Source organism: Pan troglodytes, chromosome 9, assembly GCF_028858775.2.
Source record: "Pan troglodytes isolate AG18354 chromosome 9, NHGRI_mPanTro3-v2.0_pri, whole genome shotgun sequence".
Taxonomy (NCBI): domain Eukaryota; kingdom Metazoa; phylum Chordata; class Mammalia; order Primates; family Hominidae; genus Pan; species Pan troglodytes.
The window spans coordinates 53651173-53676703 of NC_072407.2; the positions used below are offsets into that span (position 1 = coordinate 53651173).

A 25531-nucleotide genomic window follows, 5' to 3' on the forward strand; every position below is an offset into this window, starting at 1 on the left:
ATAGGATTGATTCAGCAGTTGGGGTTACCAGGCCTCACTTAGTAGAGAAGAGCAAATGCATGAGGAGGTCATCCTCTGGGTTTTGAGAATACAACACTTCAGGCTCTATTATGAACTATTCCCTTCCTCTTCCATTCTTAAGGTGTGACTTCAAAAGAATAACTATTAATAATATAATCTGCTATGACAGTATATAAGTAGAGAATGTTTAATCCTAATTGCCATTGCATTCCTCTTGTTTTTAAATCTTCTATGGTACTTGCCCAGTGCTTGACACGGTGGTTTTCTATAACATTTTCTTGTGTATTTTAAAAGTATACAATCAATAATTGCCTACATACCTAAAATGCCGTAGAGGGGATATCTAGTTACTGAGCCAGAGGCTACTTTATTGAGAAGGAGTCTCGCTCTGTTTCCCAGGTTGGAGTGCAGTGGCATGATTTTGGCTCACTGCAACCTCCACCTCCCAAGTTCAAGCAATTCTCCTGCCTCAGCCTCCCGAGTAGCTGGGATTACAGGCGTGCACCACCACACCCGGCTAATTTTTGTATTTTTAGTAGAGATGAGGTTTCACCATGTTCGCCAGGCTGGTCTCAAACTCCTGACCTCAAGTGAGCCGCCTGCCTTGGCCTCCCACAGTGCTGGGATTACAGGCGTGAGCCACCATGCCCACCCGGCCCAGAGGCTACTTTGAATATTCAAAAGTTCACAGCCTGGCAGCTAGTAAGGGGCCTCCCTAGTGTAAGCATTCCAGAGCAAACTGACCATGCCTGCAGGAAGAATTAATATAGCAGACCAGCAAGACTTTTATGCCTAAAAATTCTAAAGTTATATATTATTAAAAAGATGTATATTTAATTTAGCTCATGTCTTTATGACAAAGGCATCTAGTGGATATTTAATAAGTACTTGAAGGAAGGAAATACAATACCAGTATTGCAGATAGATGTCTGTAAATCCCAAGTAATTGAAATTTTGCAGGTCAAAGAAATAGTGTTTTCTTCTAAGAAAGAGGCAAGTTCAAAGAAGTCTTTGCTAATTAAGAGACTTAGGTAAACCAAGGAAGACAATGGAAAGGAGGAAAACTATACAAATATTTTCTGGGTGTGGAGATGGGTGTTTCAGAAATCAAATAGGGAAAGAAAAGAGGAGAAGAGAGAGTTATGGTATCAGCGATGGGAAATGGAAGAGACAAATTCCTGAAACTGTGGGGAAACTGTATTGCTAATTACCAAATTATTTTGAGAATGGAGGAGTGGGTTGAATCATAAAAGGATAAAGCATATTTAATTAAATGGAAATAAAGACTTTTATAACCTGGAAAAATCAGAATTATGTAGTCATATAGAAGTGAAAGTGATTTTAGTGAAAGGGAAAATCATTCATTATCTAAAATGTTAGATGACACTAACAAAAATAGCTTAACAATTAGTAAATTCACCTTACTTTTATTTTACACATTCATGCAAACATTTCATGTAAGTATTCTTCCTTAGAACCTTTAATGATTTTTCAGTGATGCATGTAATATATAATAATTAAAATTAGGCCAGGCGCAGTGGCTCACACCTGTAATCCCAGCGCTTTGGGAGGCCAAGATGGGAGAATTGCTTAAGCTCAGGAGTTCAAGACTGGCCTGAGCAACATGGCGAAACCTCGTCTCTACTAAAAATACAAAAAATAGTTGGGCGTGGTGGTGCATGCCTGTAGTCTCAGCTACTCAGGAGGCTGAGGCGGGAGGATGGTTTGAGCATGAAAGGCAGAGGTTGTAGTGAGCTGAGATTGTACCACCGCACTCCATCCAGCCTGGGCGACAAAGTGAGACCCTGTATTAAAAAAAAAAAAACGAAAAAAATATCGGGGGAACCCACTCCCAATATTTCAACGTAGGTTTTTTCTGTTTTCCATAAGTGTCAGCCAGCTGAGAAAGAAAGAGAAAGAGTACAAAGAGAGGAATTTTACAGCTGGGCCACCGGGGGTGACATCACATATCGGTAGGACTGTGATGCCTACCCAAGCCTCAAAACCAGCAAGTTTTTATTAAGGATTTCAGAAGGGGAGGGGGTGTACGAACAGGGCATAGGTACAAAGATCACATGCTTCAAAGGGCAAAAAGCAGAACAAAGTTCACATGCTTCTGAGGAAACAGGACGAAAGGCAAAAGGCAGGACTTCTGATAAGGGTCTATGTTCAGGTGCACGTATTGTCTTGATAAACATTTTAAACAACAGAAAACAGGGTTTGAGAGCAGAGAACCGGTCTGACCACAAATTTACCAGGATGGAGTTTCCCAATCCTAGTAAGCCTGAGGGTACTGCAGGAGACCAGGGCATATCTCAGTCCTTATCTCAACCGAATAGGACAGACATTCCCAGAATGGCTGTTTATAGACTTCCCTCCCAGGAATGCATTCCTTTCCCAGAGTATTAATATCAATATTCCTTGCTAGGAAAAGAATTTAGCGATATCTTCCCTACTTGCACGTCTGTTTATAGGCTCTCTGCAAGAAGAAAAATATGGCTCTTTTTGCCCGACCCCACAGGCAGTCAGACCTTATGGTTATCTTCCCTTCTTCCCTAAAAATTGCTGTTATTCTGTTCTTTTTCAAGGTGCACTGATTTCATATTGTTCAAACACACATGTTTTACAGTCAGTCTTTACAGTTAACACAGTTATCACAGTGGTCCTGAGGCGATGTACATCCTCAGCTTACGAAGATAACAGGATTAAGAGATTACAGGTGTAATAAATTATGAAAGTATTATTTGGGAATTGATAAATGTCCATATTAAAATGAAATCTTCACAATTTATGTTTCTCTGCCATGGCTCCAGCTGGTCCTTCCGTTCGGGGTCCCTGACTTCCCACAACAAACTCCCAAGAAATCCTGTGCACTCAAGATACCTTTTAGGGTTTCCAATGGTGTATGGTTTCAAAACTGCTGTTCCCTCTGTACTTACTTCCTGTTGAATTAAAGTGTCTTTGAGAGGCAAGAGAGTATGATGTTTGTTCCTAGCCCACCAGCCTATCAGGCTGGCATGATAGATACACTCTATGAGGCTGACATGCCCTTACTTGATTCTTTTGTCCAGTGAAAATATCTATAACCAGCATCCAAGAGGGATACTGTTGGTGAAACCTGCTTAGCCGAGGACTGGCTGTGTATGTGCCTCCAGACCAATCATATGTTTGTTTTGAGATACATTTTTTGGAGGAAGGTAATACACACATGCCATGTATTTTCTTTTTGTTTCATACTTTTTTTTCTTTAATTTCCTGCTATCCATTGGTTCTCTCCAGGCAATTGGTGGCATGTTAGCCACAGTGGACACTGCACAGGAGAGCAAGGGGTGGGGGATTAGGGTGCTGCAAGCAGAATAATAAATTTCAGGCCCAACCTTATGTCTGTTGAATCAGAACTGCTGAGTATGGGGCTCAGGCTCCCGTGTTTGAATAAGCCCTCAATTGACTCTGATGCTAAAGTTAGCGAAGCACTGCTCTAGAAGTTTCAGGAGGTCCCAGGGTCAGGCACCTGCTGAGGAGGAAGAATTGTTCCTGGGATTCCCTGCCTATTCTCAATAAAAAACTCAAACTTAGGAAAGCCAGTGAGGTTTGTATTCGCCTTACATCAGGGGTGGGGTTGGATTTACCATTTCTTTGACTCCTTCAATCTTTTAGGTAACTTTTCCGGTCACACACAACAGACTGATTTTCCTGTGGAAGACCTCACAGGAGTTCTCTTGAACCAGGAGACTATTTTGAGCTGAAATACCTGGAGCCCTCTCAAGCTATTTGGGCCTTTCAATTTGAAACCCAGGTTTGGATGATTCTAAGTTCTATGGCAGAGACTGTAATCATTTTCTCTTCACCCTCAGGTTGGGGTCTCACCCTCAGGGTTGGGAGTGACTGCTGTCTCTGGTTGTTAAAATCCAGTGTATGCATGAAATGTAATAAAAGTATCTTCGCAGCACTAGGTAGAGAGTTCCTTGTTGTGAGCAGACCATTCCTCTTCCTCCTTGGAAAAAATTATCTATCCACTTTCTACATTTTCATGTTTGTCTCTTCCTCTACACACACCTCAGCTGCTGCTTTATTTCCACATGTCTCATGTAAGGATCTTTTTTTATGTGGTAACCTTGGCTTTTCCCACTGTTCATGCTTCCACGAGTTGGACGTAGGCAATATAGGAGCCCACTGTGAAAGTGTAGGTGATATTGTCCAGAAAGAAACCTGAATTTCAGAGGCTTGCTGATGTGGAAGAAAGCCAAGATATTAGACTCATAGAGCTTCACTCTGCTAGGTAGGTTGAAATCTGGACACCGTGAATTCCATAAAAAGATAGTACTTCTGAAAACCATCTTAAGTTTAAAATATACTGGGACTGCCTTACCTTTCTTGTTTTTCATAACTTGTATTCCAAGCTTGAAAAGCTAAAACAAAAGCAAAGAACACTCTTCCTATCTGTAACAAAGGTGCTTAAGCAGGAGGGTGGTCTCTCTTCCCGGTTCAACACTCTCTCCCTCAGGAACAGTAGGGATTGGAAATAGGTGGTTTCTCTGTAGTTTCTTGGAAGCCACCAATACCACTCGCCTGTACCAAAACTCAAGGGTACCTGTGCTCCCCAGTGCCCCAGCCAGTAAAGGAGCTGTGACGCGTTCTCAACGCCACGACTGCCTTGAGCAAAAGGAGGGAGATCTTGCGGGAAAGTGTTTTCAGCTCACTTCTCCTACAGGGAATGAGCCCTCTCGTTTATCGCGGACACCGAGGAAACGCAGCGATGGGCTTCGGGGCTGCAGTCAGCCTCCCTGCCCACCCAGATCCTCTGGCAGCCTCGGGCGCTCACCCACTTCACTTCTCCTCCGCCTTTGCCGCCGCTGCGGCAGGTGCACACCCCACCACATGCCTGCTTCCCTCTCGAGCTCTTTTCGTAGGTGGTCCTCGTTCTTCTCTCTGTCTGTCGTTTCTTGAGTGTCAGAACTGGAACCACAGCATCCCCAAGATGAAATCCATGCTGGGTTTTGCGACCCCTGTGCTGGCCCAGTCACCGGCGAGGGTAAGGATGGGCAGCGACCCACGCTCCTGGGTCTTCATTTCTAAGAGTTCGGAATTCCACTTTCTCACCTCCTCACCTGGACCTAAATCCCCTGAGGCGGTACTGACCCTTCTGTTTTAGTATCCATCTATGTTACTCTTGATGGAAGAGTACAGCCCTTGAAGGAAGAGGGAAAATAAATTTGAGAAGGGAGAATTAAAAAACCTTTTTAGTTTGAAATTATTTCAAGCCTACAGAAAAGTTGCAAAAATAATACAAAGAACTACCATACACACGTTACTCAGGTTTAGCAATTCCCAATATTTTGCCACAGTGATTCTCCTCTCTCTTTACGCCGAAACACACATACAATGATTTTTCTCATGGACTTTATTATTTATTTATTTATTGAGACGGGTCTCGCCCTGTTGTCCAGGCTGGAGTGCAGTGGTGCGATCTCGGCTCACTGCAAACTCCGCCTCCCGGGTTCAAGTGATTTTCTTGCCTCTGCTTCCCAAGTAGCTGGGATTAGAGGCATGTGCCACCATGCCAGGCCAGTCTTTGTATTTTTAGTAGAGATGGGGCTTCACCATATTGGCCAGGCAGGTCTGGAACTCCTAACCTCAGGTGATCCGCCCGCCTAGTTCTCCCAAAGTGCTGGGATTACAGGCGTGAGCCACCCCGGCGCTTCTTTCTTCTTTTAAATCATCCCCATCATTCTGGCACAGCAAGATATCTTAGGTTCATCCTGCTGGAGTCACTGTAGTTAACACTAGTAGCTACTTTCTATTAGTATCTCTGGTTCCTTTTAGTAGAGAATGGTATTTGAAAAATAGAGTTATCTTGATCATTGTTTCTGAGGTATTTCTTCCAGGCCCAGTTAGCAGACAGATCTGTAGGGAAAATGTACTTTTTTTTTTTTTTCTTTTTTGAGACAGTCTCACTCACTATCCCAGGCTGGAGTGCAGTGGTGCGATCTTGGCTCGCTGCAACGTCCACCTCCCAAATTCAAGCGATTATCCTGCCTCAGCCTCCCGAATAGCTGGGACTACAGGCGTGGCCACCACACCCGATAATTTTTGTATTTTTAGTAGAGACGGGGTTTCGCCATGTTGGCCAGGGTGTTCTCAATTCCTGACCTGAAGTGATCCACACGTCTCTCAGCCTCCCAAAGTGCTGAGATTATAAGCGTGAGCCACCATGCCTGGCCTATACAATTACATATGTATAATTTCTTACTGATGCCTCCAATTCCCATAAACACCAACAGGACTATTCTTTACCTTCTTGCTCTTAACAGTGACAGCCTGCTTACTCTCACACACTCATTTTCCCAATCCTAAAATTCTCACAAAATCTCAGAATTCCTACAGCCTTAGTTGTACAAAAAATAACCCTTATACATAGAGTTTAAGATTTGTTTCCTCTTCTTTTTGTACTTACAATTAGAACAACGAACTGTGTAAAGCATTTTCTTAAATCAGTTCTTTCAATGGGGTTATGTTATTCTTTCACAATGCAGTTTTAATTTGCCTCTATTTGTATTGAATTTTAGGGTATTTTCACACACACTTGAGTCAGTTTTATTTTTTGACTATGTGAGACTAACATGCTTCGAAGAATCAAAAGAATACATGTGCAGGATTGTTACATGGGTATATTGCATGATGCTGGGGTTGGGGTGGGATTAATCCCATCACCCGGGTAGTGAGCATAGTATCCAACAGTTAGCTTTTCAAGCCTTTCCCCTTCCTGGCTACTCCCTAGGAGTCCCCAGTGTTTACTGTTTCCATCTTTTATGTCCAGTTTTAATAATATATGTAAATCGCCTTGTATAACAAAAACATTATTTTAAGTAATCCATCTTAAAATTATAAGTGAGTTATTTTATATTAAAAAGTGATATTTCATCTTTGAAATCTGGTATGTATTTTATATTTACAACACATCTTACCTTGGACTGGGCAATTTCAAGCATTCAATAGCCAATGTGGTAATGGTAACCATATTGGACAGTGCAGATTTAAAAAGATACTTTATATATTTTTAGGTTTTCAAAACTGAATATGTATGACATGAGGGTCTTCTGTCTTCAAAATTAAATGTTTAATTCCTCAGAAGAATGCTGTGTTAAATGAGCTCATCCTACAGATTATACGCAAAAAGAAAAGTGTTTCAATCATGTTGGTAGATAGTCTGAAGATAGATATGGATATTTAATTATTTTAAATTCCCCCCTTTTATGTGGCAAACAAAAAAGCATACTTTCTTATTGTGAATTCCCAAGAATCTGATAGACAGGCAGGTTTCTCTGGGTGTGACATGACATAAGGATGAAGGAGTGTTCTGCAAACTGTCCTAATACTGCTTTTATGGCATCAAAGAGTCAAGATAATCCTCCCCAGCATTTACATGCACACACACACAGACACAGACAGGCAGACACACACACATGAATACACATCAATTTTGTGTGTAACGCTTCTCTAGTCTTTCCTTCAGTGAAACCTATTACTCAGTGTTTCCTATTTTTATTCTAGAAATCCCATCAGCCAACTGAAAAGTCTGGCATACAACTTGCAATCTGCCATTTTTAAAATGGATCAATGTTATTTTATTAACATTGGCAAAGGCTCATATGTGGGCAAACCAGAATGAGAAAGAGTTAACAGTCACTAGAAATTTGGTTCCGGGAAATGGGTTTTCTTCTCATCTTCTTATATAGTTCAAAGAACCCAGTCTCAACGTGATAAGTCCCAAGATTCGAGAACTATTTAGGAGCAAACTTGTTTGTTGCCCACAAATATCACAAATAGGTTTGTAATTCCCATATCTCAAAGTATACTTTTTAGTCTTTATCCACCTCCGTGTAATGTGTCTCCTACTACTAATGCTTACAAATCCCAGGCTGGAGACGGAGTTAATTGCCTGAGTTCTCCGTGTAATATCTTCACAACCGTGCCCAGAGATATTTTAAATTTAGTGTGAGCCAAACTAACTCATCTTCTCCATCTTTCAATCTTTCTCCCATTCCTAAAAGAGTTGTTAAAACCTCCCCTTTTCTGTACCTGCTTGTCTTTGGCAATAGCATGTTTGTTTTTCTGAACTACTCTTCAATCCTGTTTCTATTTATCTTTCGTCTTACTCTCATAATTCAACCCTCCTCTCCACCCCCAAAGCTGTTTTTCATTTATGCCTTATGAATTCCCTCCCATCTCCTTTTCTCTCTCTCTCCCCTTTCCTTCCTTCCCTCCTTCCCTCCCTCCCTCTCTCTTTCTTCTTCCTTCCTTCCTTCCCTCTTTCCCTTCCTCCCTCCCTCACTCCCTTACTCCCACTTTGTCTTGCTTGCTTGCTTTTCTCACTATGTTTCCCAGGCTCGAGGGTAGTGGCACAATCATAGCTCCCTACAACCACCAACTCCCGAGCTCAAGCGATCCTCGTGCCTCAGCCTCTGGAATAGCTGTGAGTACAGGCGTTAAGACACCACGCCAGCTAGGGACCCATATGAAAAAATGCTGAGTGCACCGCTCTCGGGTTTTATTCTGATTATGGCTTTCCTCCACCAAATCTTACCCTTGATATTCCTATTGAGTAAACAACAAATATGAAGCATTTTAGTCAGGGAAAGGCTGAATTTCAATGGCTTTGTGTCATATGTGGAAGAAATCAAAAGAAACGAAAACCAGAACTTGATTCTTGCCAAGCATAATAGAAGGAGACCCTAAGAACTCAACGTCTTGAAGCCATAATGGAAACTTCTTGTGGTTATTATCTGACACTTTTCTAATCTTTTTTCATTTCAAGTCCTACACAGTATTCTAAAGAATCTGTATCCCCCATTAGTACCAAATATCTCCTGCTCAGAGTAGCTCTCCATGCTCTATAGTTCTGACCACTACTACCAGCATGCTCACGGAGAGTCTCAGGAAATGAAAGTTACCTCCTGAAAATTATTACAAAGAGGCCTTTTAGGAAGGGGGTGTAGCTCAGTGGTAGAGCGGATGCTTTGCATGTATGAGGCTTTGGGTTCGATCCCCGGCACCTCCAAGTGATGGTTTTACTCTGGCAGTTTTCTGCCTCCTCACATTTTTCTATCCTATTTCTGCACATATAGAGAGTAAAAAATGTACTCCAATGCATTGCCTTGAACTATCCCCAACCTCTATGCTGTGAGCCTCAACATCACGTAAGGCGATTGCGACAGCAGAAGGAAGACAAAAAAGTAACGAGGGGGAAAGAAGAACGGGATCACAACAGGGGTCTCTCGACCCCAAACAAATACATGCACGGTTCGCGTTCGCTCCCTTTTATTTTTTGTGATGGAGTTTTGCTCTCGTTGCCCAGGCTAGAGTGCAGTGGCGCAATCTCGGCTCACTGCAACCTCTGCCTTCCGTTTTTAAGCGATTCTCCTGCCTCAGCTTGCCAAGTAGCTGGGATTACAGGCGTCCACCACCACGCCCAGCTAATTTTTTTGTATTTTTAGTAGAGACGGGGTTTCACCATGTTGGTCAGGCTGATCTCAAACTGCTGACCTCGTGATCCACCCGCCTCTGCCTCCCAAAGTGCTGGGATTGCAGGCATGAACCACCGCGCCCGGCCCTCCATTTTGTACAATGATTAAAGAGACGCAAAGACGAAGAAGGGAGAAAAATGCCCGTGGGCATCTTTTTTTCTTTTTAGTTATTTTTGTTTTCTAGGCAAAAGAGCAGAGTGAAAGCATCTGTCTGCTGATTTCTCCACCAGTCTCTCCCTGTCGACCTGCACAGGGACACAAGTGCAATCCAATACTGAGACAAGGACTACTGTGGCTCTCTAGTCGCTTGAGATGGGAGTGGCAGGGCGCTGGATGGCCGAACGAAGACTGTCGGGGAATAAGAGGCCTTCAACATGCGAGAAGCAGAAACCAATACGGATCAACATTCCCTACGGATATTCCATAAGACTGATTCATATTCATATTCCTGTATTTTCTCAGTCCCTCCAATATTGCCTGGGAGCTTCTGGTAACAGCAAACGGAGGCCCCATATGAAAAAAACAGGAAAAGGTTTTGTCACAATGGAAAATACATGCAGAGTAAAAGGTAAGTAGATCACAGTTGTGTTGGGCACTTCCTCTGGTCGAAAAAACCAAACAAACATTTCATGTTCTTTCTCGATCCATCTGATTACAACTGTTTTGAGATACATTTTTTGGAGGAAGGTAATACACACATGCCATGTATTTTCTTTTTGTTTCATACTTTTTCTTCTTTAATCTCCTGGTATCCATTGGTTCTCTCCAGGCAAACGGTGGCACGTTAGCCACAGTGGACACTGCACAGGAGAGCAAGCCGGGGGGGATTAGGGTGCTGCAAGCAGAACAATAAATTTCAGACCCAACCTTAGGTCTGTTGAATCAGAACTGCTGAGTATGGGGCTCAGGCTCCTGTGTTTAAATAAGCCCTCAAGTGACTCTGATGCTAAAGTTAGCGAAGCACTGCTCTAGAAGTTTCCAGAGGTCCCAGGGTCAGGCACCTGCTGAGGGGGAAGAGTTGTTCCTGGGGTCCCTTGCCTATTCTCAATCAAAAACTTAAACCACCTAGGAAAGCCAGTGAGGTTTGTAGTTGCATTATGTCAGGGGTGGGGTTGGATTTACCATCTGTTTGTTTTTGTTTTGTTTTGTTTTGTTTTTTTGAGAGGGAGTCTTACTCTGTCACCCAGGATGGAGTACAGTGGTGCGATCTCGGCTCACTGCAACCTCCGTCTCCTGGGTTCAAGCGATTCTCCTGCCTCAGTCTCCTGAGTAGCTGGGATAACAGGCGCCTGCCACTATGCCCAGCTAATACAAAAATTTTATTTTTAGTATTTGTACTAAAATACTGAAAATACTAAAATTGTATTTTTAGTAGAGATGGGGTTTTGACATGTTGGTCAGGCTGGTCTCAAACTCCTGACCTCAAATGATCTGCCCACCTCAGCCTCCCAAAGTGCTGGGATTACAGGCATGAGCCATCGCTCCTGGAAAGGAGACCCTTCTTAACAAAATGCTAAACGAATTTCTCTTTGTTGCTCCCAATGTCAAGTTTTTTCCAACAAATCTTATCAAATCTTGTTGAGCAAACATAACCACAAAGTATTTAGCCAGGGAAAAGCTTACTTTTAATATCCTTGCCTCCTAGGGTAAGATATTTCTGAAGGAAATCAGAAAAGCCCCAAATCGAGACTTGATTCTTATTACTCATAAGAGAAGACTGAAGCTTTAACAATTAATCTGCTTAGAACTGCAATGTAAACTGCACGCAGCTATTACCTGATTTTTATTTCCACTACTTTTCTTCCATCACAAGCCCTATGCAGAAAAAAAAGTGGTAAGTCCATCTTTTACAGTTAATACTAATAACAAGTCATGAAGGATTCAGAGCTTCAGAAAATCAAAGTGCTCTCAGTGAAGAGTTAGGGGTGTAGCTTAGTGATGACCAAGTGCTGGCCAAGGGGAAACCATTTCTTATTTTCTGCTTTGTTTTAACCAAACTTTAGTCAGGCCCCTAAACTTCTTCCGTTCTTCTACTGTTCTCCTTGCAGGCTCCTGAACTCTGCTTGCCCAAGCCTGGGTAAGCACTAAAAAGCAGACCCTGCCCCTTATCTGCTTATTCTCCTTGGCTAACCATAAGAGAGACGCTCAGTGTCAGACCCTGCTAGTCCTATCCCCCTTGCTTGCCCTATTTCCTTTAAAAGTTTTGCTAAAGTTTGCTAAAGTTTTGCCTAGCCCTCCCTACCTATAAAAGAAAAGGGTAGGCCTTTTTATCACCCCTGTAATCCCAGCACTTTAGGAGGCCAAGGCGGGTGGATCACAAGGTCAGGAGTTCGAGACCAGCCTGACCAACATGGTGAAGCCCCATCTCTACTAAAAATACAAAAATTAGCCAGGTGTGGTGTTGCGTCTATAATCCCAGCTACTCAGGAGGCTGAGTCAGGAGAATCGCTTGAACCCAGGAGGCAGAAGTTGCAGTGAGCCAAGATCGTGCCATTGCACTCCAGCCTGGGTGACAGAGCAAGACTCCATCTCAAAATAAATAAATAAAAGAAAAGAAGAGTGTTTTCTGTTTGATTTTGAGATGCTTAGTTTGCTGAGTGCTCTCCTATTGCAATAGTCTTTTGATATTGTGTCTTCTTGTTTTAACTTGGATTTTTCTTTATATGACAGTGATAGAGGAGCTTGTGTTTTGCATTTTTGAGACCCTGGGTTCAACTCTGTGTACTTTTATTTTTTACTTTTCTCTGACTCACTCCTCAAATCCACTCCTCAAAGAACTATGATTCAACTCTTCCAATTTTCTTTCTTTCATTTCTTCTCTCTCCTCCATTCTCTCTTTCTTCCTCTCTCTCTCTCTTTCTTTTTTCTTTCTTTTTATCTCATTTCTTGATCAAATAAAAAGTAAAAACAGGCCTGGCGTGGTGGTGCACGCCTGTAATCCCAGCACTTCAGGAGACAGAGGCGGGTGGATCAACTGAGGTCAGGAGTTCGAGACTAGCCTGACCAACAAGGTGAAACCCTGTCTCTACTAAATACAAATAATTAGCTGGGCGTGGTGTCACATGCATGTAATCCCAGCAACTTGGGAGGCTGAGGCAGGAGAATTGCTTAAACTCAGGAGGCGGAGGTTGCAGTGAGCCAACACTGCGTCATTGCATTCCAACCTGGGCAAACAAGAGGGAAGAAACTCCATCTCAAAAAAACAAAAAAACAAAAAAAAAAACTAAAGACACGACCCAATTAGTTGCCTTTAATGCTCTCCTATTTGCATTTCCTGTTTCCAGCCTCAGCATCACTCAAAGCAAATGATACAGCAGGAGAGAGAAAGAGGAAGAGAAGAACCAGCTTTACAAGATCTCTGGATCATGTTTCCATGCCAACTGTAAAATTCTTTGCCTTGCCCTAGATCCAAAAGATTTTCATCCATGTTTTTTTCCCAAAAGTTTTATACTTTTACATTTTATGTTTACATCCTTGCTCCATTTTGAGTTCATTTTTGTATAAGGCATAATGTTGACATTCTTTTAATTTTTTTATTAAAAAAATTTTTTGTTGATAGCTGGGTGTGGTGGCAGGTGCCTGTAATCCCAGCTACTCGGGAGGCTGAGGCAGGAGGATCACTTGAAACCGGGAGGTGGCAGAGATTGCAGTGAGCTGAAATTGTGCCATTGCACTCCAGCCTGGGTGACAAAGCAAGACTCCGTCTCAAAAACAAAAAAACAAAATTTTGAGACAGAGTCTTGTTCTGTAGTCCAGGCTAGAGTGCAGTGGTAGTATCACTGCTCACTGCAGTCTCAACATCTAGGGACCCAGTGACCCTCCCACCTCAGCCTCCCTGAGTATCTGGAACCACAGGCGCAAGACCACTGTGACCAGGTTTATTTTTTTTTCTTTTTTTTTTTGGCAGAGTCAGGATCACCCTTTGTTGCTCAGGCTGATCTGCAACTCCTGGGCTCAAGCAATTCTCCCGCCTCAGTCTTCCAAAGTGTTGTTGAGGCTACAGGCATGAGCTAGGGGGCCCGGACTTGCTTCCTGCCTTTCTTATACAATAATACAAGCATACAACAATGTAATACAATAGTCTTGAAGTCAAGTTGACTGTTTCTTCCTCTTATATTTTTATTCTTAATGATTATTTTAGCTATTCTAATGCCTTTAACTTCCTACATAAATTTTAGAATAAAAATCTTGCTTGGATTTTGATAAGAATTTCATTGAACCTATATGTCAATTTGAGAAGAACTGCCATCTTTACCGTGTTGAGTTTTGCAAACTGTTAACACTGTACATCTCTCCATTTATTTAGGTTTTTTTGTGTGTTTTTGGTTTGTTTAAACTTATTTCATCAGCATTGTGTACATTACATTGTGTAAGTTTCTTTTTTTTTTTTAACGGAGTCTTGCTTTATCACCCAGGCTGGAGTGCAATGGTGCAATTCGGCTCACTGCAATCTCTGCTTCCCGGGTTCAAGCAATTCTCCTGCCTCAGCCTCCCGAATAGCTGAGATTACAGGCATCTGCCATCATGCCCGGCTAAGTTTTGTATTTCTGTAGAGATGGGGTTTCACCATGTTGATCAGGCTGGTCTTGAACTCCTGACCTCAGGTGATCCACCTGCCTTGGCCTCCCAAAGTGGTGGGATTGCAGGCTGGAGGCACCACGCCCGCCTTACATTACATTGTGTCTTTTTCAGCATTATTCAGATTTTGTTAGATTTACGTCTAAATATTTCCTTTTTGTCAGAGATTATACAGTTACTGTCTTTTTAAATTTTTTTTTTCACGTTACTAAATTCTCTCCCTTAATATGGCAACATTCAGCAGCTTATGCTACTCTTTTATCCTTTGGTTGCCAGTGACAAACAATACAGTAATAATGCCTCTGGTTTCAGTTCCTCTTGGATGACATTTATTAGCTGAGAGAGAGACCTGGAGCTTTAGCTGAAATTTGGCAGCCCAAGAAGTGCATTAACTGCTCCAAAGTATCCCTCATGTTCTAGAAACAATGCTTTCAGTTGACCTTTTGACGAAAGATCCGGTGCATATGCCAAAAGTTTCACTGAGAGGGTATTGACACATAAAACGTTTCCAACAAAGACAACTCTGTTGATTTTCTCATTAACAGCACACTTTCGTGCCACAGAACCGAAGTTATTGGTGATAGTAACTAAAGTAGCTCTTGCCAGATCTTCTTTACTAACAGATTCTCGCTTCTCCTTATAAATCATATTCCTAAAACTAGATGCTACAGTTCAACCTGGCAAACCAAATCTTTCATGATCTCCTCCATAAATATCATGGGTCAGCTTGTCAGCTTGTGTGCTGTCACCTTTGGAATGCCATTTCAAGAGCCTCTTCAAAACTTTCACAGCCAGTCAATAAACTGCATAAACCCAGAAAGGTACCCTCCCCAAGGCTTGTCCCAGTCATTCGTTTATAGATGTCTTTGGAATGGACTGCTAAAATACTGACTCCTGAGCCAATGTTCACTACAAGCAGTGGGTAGGGAACATCCAGGTTAAAAGGCATCTTTTGGCATTGCTGAGGTTCTGAGGCATTAGCTAAATAATAGCACTCCGCATGTCCATTGAAACCAACAGTCTATATACAGCAAGCCCTTTACAAGGCAGTCAAGTTCATCCAGTTTGTGCAGGTGGAGGTTTCCAATTGTGCGAAAATCTTTTTCAAACTTGTAGGCACCACCTCCTGTAGCACATAGCACCATTTGCAATGTTGAGAAGTTTTTATCTCTTCCCATTTGGATAAAAGTAGGCAGGTCCTGGGTTGGAAACCTGTAAAGTGCAGGTTCCCTCTTCGGCCAAAAAGTGTTAAATCTTTCAGTTCAAGGTGTACATCCCTAATGCCGGTGGATCCACATGCTACATTAGAAATCAAATATTTTCGAATACTTTTTAAACTCTCAACTTCTTTTTGTTCTTCCTCTGCTGTGATAGCAATAGGTTCAAAGTACGAGAGGTTTACTAGAGTTCCCCCAATGTCCATGCCAAACCATGGGAAAGAGGGTTTCTTGCCATCTTTGATCTTCATGGCCTCGGCCGGAGGGACAAGGGACGGCCTCGGGTCCGGAGCACTGAGAGCAGAGGCTGCAACTTCGGAGGTGGCCGGGCCGCTAGATGAGGCCCGGCGGGTTCCTCCCCTCAGGCTGGGCGGGGCGGCAGCGCCTGAGGGGATGCCCTGAGCAAGCTTGGGAAGGCTGACTGCCTGGTGGCTCCGGCCCCCGCCCACACACAAACACGCAGCCGCTCCAGACAAAAGGCCCTGGTCCCGGGAGCCGCCACCGCCGCCCTAAAAAATGTATTTTCTAATTATGTTTACTTGACACATAATAATTGCACATATTTGTGAGGCACAGAGAGGTGTTTTGATGCGTACAATGTGTAATAATTAAATATGGGGAATTAGCAAATCCATCGCCTCAGATATTTCTCATTTCTTTGCATTGGGAATATTCCAAATTTTCTCTTCTAGCTATTAGGAAATACATGGTATTACATTTTAAATTTCACTATCCACATGTTCATTGCCGTTATTTGGAGATATAATTTATTTCTGTAGACTTTTATCCTGTGACCTTGCTGTATTACATTTTTAGTTCTAAGAGGTCTCCTTCCCTCCCCCCATAGAGGTTTTTGTTTGTTTTTTTGTTAGTTTTTTGTGAGACAGGGTCTCATTCTTCGCCCAGGCTGGAGTGCAGTGGTGCCATCTCTGCTCATTGCAACCTCTGTCTCCCGGGTTCAAGTGATTCTCATGCTTCACCCTTCCAGGTAGCTGGGATTACAGGCATGCGCCACCATGGTTGGTTAATTTTTGACTTTTTAATAGAGATGGGGTTTTGCCATGTTGGCCATGGCTGGTCTGGAACTCCTGGCCTCAAATGATCCGCCCACCTCAGCCTCCCAAAGTGCTGGGATTACAGGCGTGGGCCACCACGCCCAGCCTCCCTTATGCTTTTGACGTCGGCTGAGTCTACAGTGATATCCTCTTTTTATTCCTGATGTTGGTAAACTGTGTCATCTCTCTGCTGAAAATTTCTATCTTGCTAGAGTTCTTCTTTTATTGATCCTTGAAAGGAACTAGCTTTTTGTTTGTTTTTCTATTTTTTGTATGTGTGCGGGTGTTCCATTTCATTGATTTCTGCTTTTATTTTTTATTATTTCCTTTCTTCTATTTGCTTTCGGTTATTTTGCTCTTTTTCCCACCTGGTTTCTTCAAGTAAGAGTTTAGAGGACTGATTTGGGACTTTTTTCTTTTCTAATGTGTGCACTTAGTGCTGTGTATTTCTCTCTCAGCACTCCTTTAGGATGTCTTGGAATTTTTAATATATTGTATTTTCAGTTTTATTCAGGTTAACTTATTTTTTGATGTCTACTAAGGCTTTCTCTTTGTTTTATGAACTGTTTAGTAGTGTGTTGTTCATTTTCCAAGCATTTGGATATTTTTCTGTCATCTTTTTGTGACTGATTTTTAGTTTAATTTCATTGCGGTCAGGGATCATACCATATTAGTTAATTCTTTTAAATTTGTTGAGGTTTGTTTTATGGCCCAGGATATGTTTTACCTTGACCTATATTCTGTGTGGATTTGACAAGTGTGTTCTGCTCTTCTTGTGTGGACTGTTTTATAAATGTTAACTGAATTCTGGTGGCTGAAGACGATTTTGAGTTTTCAACATTTTTTTTTTTTTTTTGAGACGGAGTCTCACTCTGTTGCCCAGGCTGGAATGCAGTGCTGCGATCTCGGCTCACTGCAAGCTCTGCCTCCTGGTTTCACGCCATTCTCCTGCCTCAGCCTCCTGAGTAGCTGCGTCTACAGGCGCCCGCCACCACGCCTGGCTAATTTTTTTGTATTTTTTAGTAGAGACTGTGTTTCATCATGTTAGCCAGGATGATCTTGATCTCCTGACCTCATGATTTGCCTGCCTCAGATTCCCAAAGTGCTGGGATTACAGGCGTGAGCCACCACACCCTGCCTAGTTCTTCAACATTCTTGCTGATTTTGTTTAGTTGTTCTATCAATCATTATGAGGGAAGTTTTGAAGTCTCCAAAGTAATTGTGGATTTGTCTATTTTTTTTAAAGTTAACTATTTTTTTCTCTTTACATATGTTGCAGCTCTGCTGTTTGGTGGATACATATTTAGGATTGTTATGCCTTCTATTTCTTTCCCTGGCTCTGTCTCTTCTTTCTTTTTCTTCTTTATTTATGCAAGAAAGAACAAATTTACTATTACTTTCCCTACCAAAGCAGTCTCTCATCACTTCCTGACTCTGAGAATTAAATTCTGTTTCCTTCAGATGTCCTTAGTTGATTGACTTACAAACAGGGATTGTAAGCAGGAAAATAGAATAAAACACCTGTTAGATTTGAATACAAATTGAGAAATTTGTATCTTTGTCCCTCCCTGGAAACATTTAAAATGGAATGGGAACCACCTGAGAAGCACATATTGTCCACATCTTGGGATCATTTCTGAATATCTTGCCTCTTCAACCAAACAATCAGCAACAGTGGAATATGCCAAGACCAGCTCGGTCAGGGAGACCCTAACCCAGCGGTGCTACAGGAATTAAAGACACACACAGAAATATAGAGATGTGAAGTGGGAAATCAGGGGTCTCACAGCCTTCAGAGCTGAGAGCCCTGAACAGAGATTTACCCACATATTTATTAACAGCAAACCAGTTATTAGCATTGTTTCTATAGATATTAAATTAACTAAAAGTATACCTTATGGGCAACGAAGGCATGGGCCGAATTAAAGGAATAGGTTGGGCTAGTTAACTGCAGCAGGAGCATGTCCTTAAGGCACAAATCACTCATGCTATTTTTTGTGGCTTAAGAATGCCTTTAAGCGATTTTCCACCCTGGGTGGGCCAGGTGTTCCTTGCCCTCATTCCCGTAAACCTACAACCTTCCAGCTTGGGCATTAGGGCCATTATGAACATGTTACAGTGCTGCAGAGATTTGGTTTATGGCCAGTTTTGGGGCCAGTTTATGGCCAGATTTTGGGGAGCTTGCTCCCAACAGGAATATATATATATATATATATATATATATATATATACACACACACCCACACACACACACACATATACATAAGTATGTATATATATACATACTTTGAGATATATATCTCAAAGATTATTTCTATAAACTACTTGATAATGATTTTCACACATTATATATTTTTAATCCCTAAATTCATCAATGTGTATTTCTTAAAACAAGATCAATTCCTTAACACAGCACAGTTATCAAATTCAGTAAACTTAACATTGATAAAATAGTATTATCTAATATACAATCTTCAAAAATTTAACTAATTGTATCAATACAATCTTTTACAGAAATTTCTCTCCCAAGCTAGGATCCATTTCACAGACACATATGAATCTAATTGTCTTGACTCTTTAGTCTCCTTTAATTTAGAACAGTTGCTCAATCGTGTCTTTCACAACATTGATGTTTTTGAAGAGTATATGCCAGTGGTTTTGTGGAATATTTCTTATTTGTGCTACTCATGATAAGATTAAGGTTATGGAAACTTGGAGAAATGTCACAAAAATCATGTTATCCTCTATCACACCAAGAGGCATGTGATGTCAGTTTTCCCCATTATTAGTGAAGTTAGCTTTGATCATTTGGTTAAGTTTGTAGCTGCTATTTCTTCCCTGCAAAAGTATCATCTTCCTCATTGTAATCAATAAGTAAGCTCTAGGTAAATACTCTGAGACTATATAAATATCCTGATCCTCATCAAAATTTTACCTATACTTTTAGTATTGACTTATAAATTATGCCTGCACTTATCAGCATTCTGATGGTGTCCAGATTTTGTAATTTTCTAATGGGGATTTTCAAATTTTATCCTTCCTTCCACATTTATTAGCTGGCATACCACTGTAAGGAAAATCTTCCCATCTTCCATATTTATTTATTTAAGTTCCCAAGATTGATAATCATTTATTGTCATCATTAATGTTCAAAGTGTGTCAGATTTGGTCAATGAGATTCCCTTCAAGCCCACTTCTGTGTTCTTTTCAATCATCCCCAACATTCTGGCACAGCAAGATATCTTAGGTTCACCTTGTAGTTTCCCTGGCCCAGTCCTGGAGTCAGTGTAGTTGACACTAGTAGCTACTTTCTATTAGTATCTCTGGTGCCTTTTAGTAGGGAATGGTATTTGAAAATCAAAATTTATTATCTTTGTTCATTGTTTCTGAGGTATTTCTTCTAGACCTAGTTAGCAGACAGATCTGCAGGGAAATTTTACTTTTTTTTGTTTTTTGAGAAAAGGCTAAGTCGCCCAGGCTGGAGTTCGGTGGTGGGATCTTGGCTCACTGCAACATCCGCCTCCCAAGTTCAAGCGATTCTCCTGCCTCAGGCTTCCAAGTAGCTGGGACTACAGGCACACACCACCACATCTGGCTAATTTTTGTATTTTTAGTAGAGACGGGGTTTCACCATGTTGGCCAGGCTGTTCTCGAACTCCTGACCTCAAGGGAGCTTCCCGTCTCAGCCTCCCAAAGTGTTGGGATTACAAGCGTGAGCCACCATGCCCAGCCTATAAAATTACATATGTATAATTTCATACTGATGCCTCCAATTCCCATCAACACCAACAGGACTATTCTTTACCTTCTTTCTCTTACAGTGACAGTCTGGTTCCAACAACACACCTGCTCACACACACTCATTTTCCCAATCCTGAAATTCACACAAAATCTCAGAATTCTTACAGCCCTAGCTCTACAAAAATAACCCTGATACAGAGTTCAAGATTTGTTTGCAATTCTTTTTAATCTTACAATTAGAACAACAAACTGTATAAACCATTTTCATAGATCAGTTCTTTCCTTTTCAGTTGGATTATGTTATTGTTTCACAATGCAATTTTAGTTTGCCTCTATTTGTATTCAATTTTAGGGTATTTTCACACACACTTGAGTCAGGTTTATTTTTTGACTATATGAAACACCAACATGCTTCCAAGAGTCAAAAGATTACAGAAAATTATGATCAGAAAATTTGCAAGAGAATGTCGTATACCGGGACACACTCAAATGATAAAATGGAAGTATGCTCCAGGAAGTCTAACATGATGGAGAGCCCACCTTGGGGTGAGTTGATCTTGGGCTGACCACAAATCAGGAACAGTGCCTTTATTTTTACCACTAAGCTACCTTTTGTTGTTGTTCTTGTTGTGTTTTGAGACGGAGTCTCGCTCTGTCACCCAGGCTGGAGTGCAGTGGCGTGATCTCGGCTCACTGCAACCTCTGCCTCCCGGGTTTAAGCCGTTCTGTACTTCAGCCTCCCAAGTAGCTGGGATTACAGGCGCCTGCCACCATGCCTGGCTAATTTTCATATTTTCAGTAGAGACAGGGTTTCACCATCTTGTCCAGGCTCGTCTTGAACTCCTGACCTCGTGATCCACCCGCCTCAGCCTCCCAAAGTTCTGATTACAGGCATAAACCGCTGCGCCGGGCCAAGCCACCTTTCTTTTGGTATAGCCGTGCCTAAAAGAGGAAGCGCTTCGTGTAGGGAATTAACAGCAGAATTGGAAACATCGTGATTATCCTGACACAGAGGGCAGGCTCAGATATTGGCGGTCACCAAAGGGTTTTCTGAAGGATCTAGGTTGCCGAGAGGGTAGAGCTCAGTGGTAGAGCATGCACGAGGCCCTAGGCTCAATCCCCAGTACCTCCAGGTTTTGTTTTCTTCCCCGGGACACCAGTAAGAAGCGGTCCATGATATTCCCCAACTTTGGAATTTTCTGTCAAGATGAATTGTGTTGGCCTCTGCATTTCTCTCTCATACACAGAGGTGACTCGTGTTTATTCACTTGAGGTTATTTGCTGCTTAGGATTATCCACCTATTCTTTCTAAGCAGTCCCATCAATCACTAACATGGACCACGCATGGGGGAAGCAAGTAGTATTTCTGGCCATCCAGCCTATTTCTAGCTGTAAATGAAATCATCAGAAACCATAGAACTGTGTGGCCCAAGTCTGATTTCAGATTGGAAGCTAAAAGGCTCAAGTCCTTTTCTGTTTCCTTTTCTAACTCCCCCTAACCAGGTTGCAGAAGCCCTACAAGCTTTCACTAAAAGATTACACTGCCAGGGGTTGACGATTTGATGTGCTGGTGGTCATTTTTTCCATTGGAGATCCGCAAACTCTGAAACTTAAACGATTTAACTACAAACACACAGCAAATGATGAAAAGATAGCGGTCACCTCAGCCGAAATTTGGTGGAAATAAAAAGTACTTCTCTGGGTCCTCTGAGGAAGCTTCTGGTGTGAGATGCAAACACTCTGAACTCCAGGGACCAAGGTCAGTCAGTATAGGAGAAAGCTCATTTTGTTGTTTTACATAAATAAAAGTAATGAACGCTTATTCTTCCAATCCCAAAGGATCCTTTTGTACCTCACTGTACTTACTCTCCAGGATTGACCTCCTTCTAAGCTAGGGAACAACCCATACCTCCAGATTAGAGCTCTTTGTGGTATCACTGTGCTAAGCAGAAATCCACAGGGAAATACTCTGCAAGCATGTTAATACTATCTTGTTGAAAGAAAATCTGCTTTTATTTTCAGCTCTATTTCATGCCAAGGTTACTCAACACCCAGAAGGCAGAACAGCGACCTCTCTCTCTCCATCTGCAGAAGCCAAGCAAGCGTGTGGGCCTCCGTATGCATCCTTTCTTTTATTCACTTTCTAAATGCTGTAACGGCTACCATCTACCAGGTGGTCACAAACCATCTCTAAAGTCAATCTGAGGTTAACCCACTCGGCTTGTGAGGGATTCACCTATACTGCTTCTGCACCTGTAATATGACTAAGGAGACGGTGGCTGCACACGTAGTTAACACCGATTGTACTGTGACTCCGCCTTTCCGCAGCAGCTCTCCGGCTCTTTAGAGTCCTTTTGAGCCAAGCTGGACGTGAGGCATAAGGGAGCTCTTTGCAAACGCCAGGAGGTATTTCTTCAGGGTGAAGTTAACTTTCAATCGGCTTCATTCTAAGAGAAATATGTGAAGCAAACAAACGGGAACTTTTTTTCTCATCTTTTGCATTTCAAGCAAAAACTAATAAAATTAGATGTTTCCACCGTCATGCTCAGTCTCGAAGCTGCCAGCAGATCCCGCTTCTAACTTTTAACACAGGCACGCAGGAAATCGGGAAATCCCTGCAGTTCCCTCAGAAGCTACAGTATCAGCAGTTCCTGAAGCGCAAACCAAAACCCAATATCATGTACTCCTCCAAAGAGCTCAGCCGGTCTGTTGAGGGACGGAAACAGCGGCGAGGTGCTCTGGAAGCCATGACAGCCTGGCCGAAATGAACCAGGTCCCTCCTGGTCGAGCCTACCTCCCTAGGGACAAGAAACGTACCTCTCTTCCCTCATATCCAGAGGAAGCAACGGAGGAATGTGGCGCTTAGACTCACTCTACTATCCAGTCCATCGAAGTCCTAATAATCTTCAGGATGCGACAGAGCGAGACTCCGTCTCAAAAAAACAAAACAAAACAACCCTAAGGAAAAGAGAGAATGTACTGGAGGATAGGAAGTATCTAGGAGAACCTTCTCTTTTTTTTTCTTGTATTTAAATTTAAGCCTTCATTTATATAAAATAAAATGCATGAAACCTATTCAGCTTATGGCGTATTATATATATAACCAAAACTCAGACCAAGATACTGAATTTTTCAGCAACCAACAGCTGCCTTTTGTCTCATTTCAATTATCCTAACTCTGACCTCCACCTCCATAGATTACTTTTCTTGTGTTTTAAATGGGATCATATGAAATGATGGTAGTCTATTTGGGGCTGCTACAAAATCACTCAAGACTGGTAAATTATAACGAACAAAAACTTATTTCCTTCCTTCCTTCCTTCCTTCCTTCCTCTCTCTCTGTCTCTCTCCCTTCCTTCCTTCCTTCCTTCCTTCCTTCCTTCCTTCCTTCCTTCCTTTCTTTCTTTCTTTCTTTCTTTCTTTCTTTCCTTCTTCTTGACAGAGTTTCACTCTTGTTGCCCAGGCTGGAATACAGTGGCATGATCTTGGCTCACTGCAACCTCTGCCTCCTGGGTTCAAGCAATTCTCCTGTCTCAGCTTCCTGGGTAGCTGGGATTACAAGCGAGTGCCACCACGCCTGGCTAATTTTTCTGTATTTTTGGTAGAGATGGGGTTTCACCATGTTTGCCAGGCTGGTCTTGAACTCCTGACCTCATCCTGGCCACATCCACTGTGGCCTCCCAAAACGCTGTGCTTACAGGAGAGGGCCATGGCACCCGGCCCAGAAACTTATTTTCTCACAGTTCTGGAGTCTGAGAAGTCCAAGATCAAGGCACTGGCTCTGGTGTCTGGTGATGGCCTTTTTGTTGTGTCCTCACATGGCAGAAAACTGAGGGCAATAGAGAGATGAACTTTCTTTGTCAAGTCTTATTATAAGGGTACCTAATATTATTCATGAGGAAGGAACCCTCATCGCTTAATCTTCTTAAAGGCTCTATCTCTCAATAATTATCACATGGCGACACCCAAGCTTTGGAGGGGACACTTTCAAACCATAGCAAATCTGTACTCATGTGAGTATGGATTCTTTCACTCAATTTTTGTAAAAAAAAATTAGATTCATTTTCTATATATTGTTGCTAGTAGCAGTAGTTATTTTCTATTGCTCTGGAGTATTCCATTATCTGAATACTGTACATCATGATTCATTAATTCGTTTTACTGTCCAAGTACATTTGCAGCACCCCTAGTTTTTGGTTGAAATGTCTAATGCCGCTGTAAGTGTTTCGATACATGTCCTTCAAGGGAAATGCTCATGCACTTCTCTTGGGTATAAATGTAACTGTCTAGTTTTGGGGTCATAGGTATATATATATATATATATATATATATATATATATATATATATATATATATTTAGTTTTAGTTGATATTTTCAGATAGTTTCCCAGTGTAGATATAGCAGTTTACAGTCTCATCAGCCATGTATGCATGTTCCACTTGCTTCACATACTCAGCAACACTTGATATTATCCACTTTTTAGGTTAAATGATTCCGATGAAGAGCAGTATTATTTTGTGTGTGGTTTTTTTGTTTGTTTTTGTTTGTTTGTTTATTTTTTGATGGTGTCTTGCTCTGCTGCCCAGGCTGGAGTGCAGTGGCACAATCTCGGCTCACTGTAGCCTTTGCCTCCCAGGATCAAGAGATTTTCATGATATGATATTCTCATGATAATCTCATGAGATACTCAGCCTCCTGAGTAGTTGGGACTACAGGGGCATGTGGCTGTCTAAATTTTTGTAGTTGTAGTAGAGACCAGGTTGGCCAGGCTGGTCTTGAACTCCTGGCCTCAGGTGATCCACCCGACTTGACCTTCCAAAGTGCTGGGAGTATAGGTGTGAGCCACCGTGCCCAGCTTTGTTGTGTTTTTAATTTGCATTTCCTTTATAGCAAAAGATGTCGAGCGTATTTTATATTACTCAATAGCAATTTTTTGTGAAGTGCATATTAATTTGCTCTTTCTTATTGAAGTTTTAGTCTTTTTAACATATTCCAGATAAAGATCCTTAGTAAAATATAATAATTGAAATATCTTCTCCTAGAATGTGGCTTATCATCTGTTCTTAAGCAGGATGGGGCTTGAAAAACTTTGTAAGCAGATGAAAGAGAAGAAATGGAGACAGACAGGTTGAAGACCCCAGAGAAAGTTTGAAAGTTCCATCTGGACATCTTACCTGTTGACTGTGGGAGAAAATGCCCCGAGGAAGTTTGCTGGAGAGGAAACCTCAGAATAAAACTGATGGGATGAAATGTTCTAGAAGCAGAAACAGTGTGATTTGGTCTGTCATTCTCTTACATTTCTTACATGACGGGTTAATGGGTGCAGCATACCAACATGGCACATGTATACATATGTAACAACACCTGCTGGGATTACAGATGTGAGCCACCATG

General features: G+C 41.9%; 1 long non-coding RNA gene, 1 other non-coding gene and 1 pseudogene across 6 annotated transcripts in view; 2 read left to right on the forward strand and 1 right to left on the reverse strand.

Moving 5' to 3' along the window:
- The window catches only part of LOC745567 (uncharacterized), a 38042-nt gene extending 14832 nt beyond the window's left edge, over nucleotides 1-23210 (forward strand). Inside the window, exons 7-10 of one of the 5 annotated variants that reach the window (XR_008538032.2) lie at nucleotides 9799-10113; nucleotides 11191-11379; nucleotides 21640-21895; nucleotides 22159-23210. This is a non-coding gene — a long non-coding RNA (uncharacterized LOC745567). Of the gene's footprint in view, nucleotides 1-2834; nucleotides 2992-3092; nucleotides 3219-3678; nucleotides 3971-9798; nucleotides 10114-11190; nucleotides 11380-12829; nucleotides 13748-21639; nucleotides 21896-22158 lie in introns of those variants that run through there. The other 4 variants (XR_010147542.1, XR_001707289.3, XR_683087.4 and 1 more) reach the window with 4 other exon arrangements.
- Nucleotides 9008-9079, forward strand: TRNAA-UGC (transfer RNA alanine (anticodon UGC)). The gene has a single exon. It is a non-coding gene; the product is annotated as a tRNA-Ala (tRNA).
- LOC100614740 (pantothenate kinase 3-like) lies at nucleotides 14359-15598 on the reverse strand (annotated as a pseudogene).
- Nucleotides 23211-25531: the final 2321 nt, after the last annotated feature.